Raw genomic sequence first — 6,120 nt, 5'->3', positions numbered from 1 at the left:
GCATGCCGCTGGCTTTGCCTGGGCTGCCTTGGCCGTGGCATGGCGTGCTGCTAGCCTTGGCCTTGGCATGGCAGGCTGCTGGCTTGGGCTAGGCTGCCTTGGCCTTGGCATGGCATGCTGCTGGCCTTGGCCTTGGCACGGCATGCTGCTGGCTATGGCTGCGCTTCCTTGGACGTGGCAGGGCGTGCTGCTGGCTTTGGCCGTGGCATGGCATGCTGCTGGCTTTGGCTTGGCTGCCTTGGCCGTGGCACGGCATGCTGCTGGCCTTGGCCATGGCAAGCCATGCTGCTGGCTTTGGCTGGGCTGCCTTGGCCGTGGCATGGCATGCTGCTGGCCTTGTCCTTGGCATGGCATGCGCCTTGCTTTGGCTGGGCTGCCTTGGCCGTGGCATGGCATGCTGCTGGCCTTGGCCTTGGCATGGCATGCTGCTGGCCTTGGCCTTAGCATGGCATGCTGCAGGCTTTGGCTGGGCTACCTTGGCCGTGCCATGGCATGCTGCTGGCCTTGGCCTTGGCATGGCATGCTGCTGGCTTTGGCTGGGCTGCCTTGGCCTCGACTTGGCATGCTGCGGGCCTTGGCCTTGCATGGCATGCGGCTGGCCTTGGTTGGGCTGCCTTGGCCTTGGCATGGCATGCTGCTGGCTTTGGCTAGGCTGCCTTGGCCATGGCATGCCATGCTGTTGGCTTTGGCTGGGCTGCCTTGGCCTTGGCTTGGCATGCTGCTGGGCTGGGCCTTGGCCTAGCATGCTGCTGGCTTTGGCTGGGCTGCCTTGGCCGTGGCATGGCATGCTGTTGGCCTTGGCCTTGGCAAGACATGCTGCTGGCTTTGGCTGGGCTGCCTTGGACGTGGTGTGGCATGCTGCCGGCCTTGGCCTTGGCATGGCATACTGCTTGCTTTAGCTGCGCTGCCTTGGCCATGGCATGGCATGCTGCTGGCCTTGGCCTTGGCATGGCATGCCGCTGGCGTTGGCCTTGGCATGGCATGCTGTTGGCTTTGGCTGGGCTGCCTTGGCCGTGGCATGCCATGCTGCTGGCCTTGGCCTTGGCATGGCATGCTGCTGGCTTTGGCTAGGCTGCCTTGGCCGTGGCATGCCATGCTGCTGGCTTTGGCTGGGCTGCCTTGGCCTTGGCATGGCTTGCTGCTGGCCTTGGCCTTGGGGCTGTGCTGCCTTGGTTGCGGTTCTTATCACTAGACGTGCGTTGCATGCGAAGGCGTGCAAAGGCGTGCGCGACGATGCGCGCAACACGCGCACCGTGGTCAAAAGACCACGCACGCGGTATTAAAACAGGCCACGCTGCCCACGCCGCGGGCATGCCAGGCCAGGCTGTCCAGGCCGGCTGCATGCTAGGCCGCCCAGGCCGTGTGCATGCCATGCCGTGCTGCCCACGCTACGGGCATGCCAGGCCGCCGACGCCACGCGCAGGACGTACGGTGCTGCCCTGGCCGCGCGCATGCCAGGCCGCCCATGCCGCGCGCGTGCCAGGGCATGCCCGCGCGCATGCCACGCCATGCTGCCCTAGGCCGCGCCCAAGGCCGCGGTCCAGGCCGCCTAAGGCCGCGCCCGAGCCACCCAAGGCCTCGCCCAGGCTGCCCAAGGTCGCGCCCGAGCCGCCCAAGGACGCGGTCCAGGCCGCCCAAGGCCGTGCCCAGGCCGCCCAAGGCCGCGCCCGAGCCGCCCAAGGCCGTGGTCCAGGCCGCGCCCGAGCCGCCCAAGGCCGCGGTCTAGGCCGCCCAAGGCCGCGGTCCAGGCCGCCCAAGGCCGCGCCCGAGCCGCCCAAGGCCGCGGTCGAGCCGCCTAAGGCCGCGGTCCAGGCCGCCCAAGGCCGCGGTGCATGCCACCCAAGGCCGCAGCCCAGGCCGCGCCCAACATGGGGCACACCTGCCACTGCCTTGCCCTGGGCAAGGGAGGTGCCCCCCCTTATAGTAGCTTGTTAAGCCCTTTTCAATCTGGCAGGAGGAAACATCAACCATGCTTGAGGAGTCATAATGGGGTTTTTTTTAAAAAAGTAATGGTTTTTTGCCAAAACTTTCAACATGAAAGTTGTAGGAAATAATTTAATACACCATAAAAAAAATAAAAAAAATATTTTGCTGCCGGAAATATTTTATTTTAATTTATTTCGATTTTAATACTTAAAAAATAATAAAAATGGTCAAAAATGGTCTAACAATTATGGAAAAATTCCAATAATTAAAGGATGAGGCACTAGTAATTATAGAAATTATTAAATTATTTTTTTCATTTTTTTTATTTTATTTCAATTTTATTGGCCAAATAAGGGCTTTAAAAATTCGAAAAACTCAAGAAAAATTGCAAAAAAATAGGGAATGACATTTAAAATCTATTGTAGTGCATTTTTAATTGTATTGCATGGTTTAGGTAAGATTATAAAAGAATCATGTTCAAAAAGAGCGATCACGGCGGTGGCATGCCATGTCCTTGGCCTTGGCCTTTGCCCGCGGCCTTTGCCTTGGCCATGCCTTGCACAGGGACTTGGCCTTGCCCACTGCCTTGGCCTTGGCCTTGGCATGGCATGCTCACTGAGGCCGTGGCATGCCTTGCAGCTCGCCGAGCCCGTGGCATGCCATGCTTGCCCAAGGCATTGGCATGGCATGCCGGCCAAGGCATACTGGCCAACGCTGCGGCGCGGCGTGCTGGACAAGGCGGTGCCATGGCATGGCATGCTGACCAAGACAGTGCCATGGCATGCTGGGCAACACCATGGCAAGGCATGCGGGCCGAGGCTTGCCAGGCCGCCACGGCCGTGGCATGCCGGGCAACGGACCGACATGGCATGCTGGCCGTGGCGGTGGCACGACATGCTGGCCAAGGCAGTGGCATGGCATGTTAGCCAAGGCCAAGGCATGGCACGCTGGGCAACGCTGTGGCATGGTACGCTGGCCAAGGCAGCTGCGTGGCATGCGCGCCGAGGCCGTGGCAAGGCATGGCATGTGGGCCGAGGCCGTGGCATGGCATTCCGGCCTTGGCATGCGGGGCAACGCTGTGGCATGGCATGCGGCCCGAGGCCGTGGCATGGCATGTTGGCCAAGGCTATGGCATGGCACGCTGGGCAGCGCGGTGGCATGGCATGCTGGGCAACGCTGTGGCAAGGCATGCGGGCCGAGGCCTTGGCATGGCATGCTAGCCGAGGCCGTGGCATGGCATGCGGGCCGAGGCCGTGGCATGGCTTGTTGGGCAACGCCGTGGCCAGGCATGCGGGCCGAGGTCGTGGCATGGCATGCGGGCCGAGGCCTTGGCATGGCATGTTGGGCAGCGCCGTGGCAAGGCATGCAGGCCGAGGCCGTGACATGTCATGCAGGCCGAGGCCGTGGCATGGCAAGCGGGCCGAGGCCGTGGCATGGCATGCGGGCCGAGGCCGTCCGTGGCATGGCATGCGCGTCGAGGCCGTGGCATGGTATTCCGGCCTTGGCATGCTGGGCAACGCTGTGGCATGGCATGCGGGGCGAGGCCGTGGCATGGCATGTTGGCCAAGGCTAAGGCATGGCACATCGAGCAACGCGGTGGCAAGGCATGCTGGGGAACGCGGTGGCAAGGCATGCTGGCCGAGGCCGTGGCATGGCATGTCGGCCGAGGCCGTGGCATGGCATGCCGGCCGAGGCCGTGGCACGGCATTCCGGCCTTGGCATGCTGGGCAACGCTGTGGCATGGCATGCGGGCCGAGGCCGTGGCATGGCGTGTTGGCCAAGGCAAAGGCATGGCACGCCGGGCAACGCGGTGGCATGGCATGCTGCGCAACGCCGTGGCAGGGCAAGCGGGCTGAGGCCGTGGCATGTCATGCGGGCCGAGGCCGTGGCATGGCATGTTGGGCAACGCCTTGGCAAGGCATGCGGGCCGAGGCCATGGCATGGAAAGCGGCCCAAGGCCATGGCATGGCATGCGGGCCGAGGCCGTGGCATGGCATGTTGGGCGACGCCGTAGCAAGAAATGCGGGCCGAGGCCGTGGCATGTCATGCGGGCTGAGACCGTGGCATGGCGTGCGGGCCGAGGCCGGGGCCGGGCATGCGGGCCGAGGCCGTGGCATGGCATGTTGGGCGACGCCGTAGCAAGGCATCCAGGCCGAGGCCGTGGCATGTCATGCGGGCCGAGGCCGTGGCATGGCATGCGGGCTGTGGCATGGCATGTTGGGCGACGCCGTAGCATGGCATGCGGGCCAAGGCCGTGGGATGTCATGTGGGTCGAGGCCGTGGCATGGCATGCTGGCCGAGGCCATGTCATGGCATGCAGGCCGAGGCCGTGGCACGACATTCCGGCCTTGGCATGCGGGCTGAGGCCGTGACATGGCATGCGGGCTGAGGCCGTGACATGGCATGTTGGCCAAGGCTAAGGCATGGCACGCCGGGCAACGAGGTGGCATGGTATGCTCGGCAACGCGGTGGCAAGGCATGCGGGCTGAGGCCGCGGCATGGCATGTTGGGCAACGCCGTGGCAAGGCATGCGGGCCGTGGCATGGCATTCGGGCTGAGGCCGTGGCATGGCATGCGGGCCGAGGCCGTGGCATGGCATGTTGGCCAAGGCTAAGGCATGGCATGCCGGGCAACGCGGTGGCATGGCATGCTGGGCAATGCCGTGGCAAGGCATGCGGGCCGAGGCCGTTGCATGGCATGCTTGGCAACGCCGTGCCAAGACATGCGGGCCGTGGCATGGCATGGCATGCGGGCCGAGGCCATGGCATGGCATGTTGGGCAACGCCGTGGGAAGACATGCGGGCCGAGGCCGTGGCATGGTATGTTGTGCAACGCCTTAGCAAGGCATGCGGGCCGAGGCTGTGGCATGTCATGCGGGCCGAGGCCGTGGCATGGCATGTTGGGCAACGCCTTGGCAAGGCATACGGACTGAGGCCGTGGCATGCCATGCGGGCCGAGGTCGTGGCATGGCACGCGGGCCGACTCCGTGGCATGGCATTCCGGCCTTGGCATGCTTGGCAACGCGGTGGCAAGGCATGCGGGCCGAGGCCGTGGCATGGCATGCTGGCCGAAGCCGTGGCATGGCATGTTGGGCAACGCCGTTGCAAGGCATGCGGGCCGAGGCCGTGACATGTCATGCAGGCCGAGGCCATGGCATGGTATGCGGGCCGAGGCCATGGCATGGCTTGTTGGCCAAGGCTAAGGCCTGGCATGACGTGCAACGCGGTGGCATGGCATGCTGGGCCGAGGCCGTGGCAAGGCAAGCGGGCCGAGGCCGTGGCATGGCATGCGGGCCGAGGCCGTGGCATGGCATGTTTGGCAACGCCGTGGCAAGACATGCGGGCCGTGACACGGCATGGCATGCGGGCCGAGGCCGTGGCATGGCATGTTGGGCAACGCCGTGGCAAGACATGCGGGCCGAGGCCGTGGCATGGCATGTGGGCCGAGGCCGTGGCATGGCATGTTGGGCAATGCCTTGGCGAGGCATACGGGCCTAGGCCATGGCATGTCAGGCGGGCCGAGGCCGTGGCATGGCATTCCGGCCTTGGCATGTTGGGCAACGCGGTGGCAGGGCATGCGGGCCGAGGCCGTGGCATGGCATGCTGGCCGGGGCCGTGGCATGGCATGCTAGCTGGGGCCGTGGCATAGCACGCGGGCCGAGGCCGTGGCACGGCATTCCGGCCTTGGCATGCTGGGCAACACGGTGGCAAGGCATGCGGGCCGAGGCCGTGGCATGGCATGCTTGCCGAGGCCGTTGCATGGCATGTTGGGCAACGCCGTGGCAAGGGATGCGGGCCGAGGCCGTGACATGTCATGCAGGCCGAGGCCGTGGCATGGTATGCGGGCCGAGGCCGTGGCATGGCATGTTGGCCAAGGCTAAGGCCTGGCATGCTGGGCAACGCGGTGGCTTGGCATGCTGGGCTGAGGCCATGGCAAGGCATGCGGGCCGAGGCCGTGGCATGGCATGTTTGGCAACGCCGTGGCAAGTCATGCGGGCCGTGGCACGGCATGGCATGCGGGCCGAGGCCGTGGCATGGCATGGTGGGCAACGCCTAGGCATGGCATGCGGGCCGAGGCCGTGGTTTGTCATGCGGGCCGAGGCCGTGGCATGGCACGCTGGCCGATGCCGTGGCTTGGCATTCCGGCCCTGGCATGTTGGGCAACGCGGTGACAAGGCATACGGGCCGAGGCCGT

The sequence above is a fragment of the Camellia sinensis genome, chromosome 13 (assembly GCF_055761805.1).
Source record: "Camellia sinensis isolate YWXY chromosome 13, ASM5576180v1, whole genome shotgun sequence".
NCBI lineage: Eukaryota > Viridiplantae > Streptophyta > Magnoliopsida > Ericales > Theaceae > Camellia > Camellia sinensis.
Note: the sequence above shows the minus strand (reverse complement) of the source record.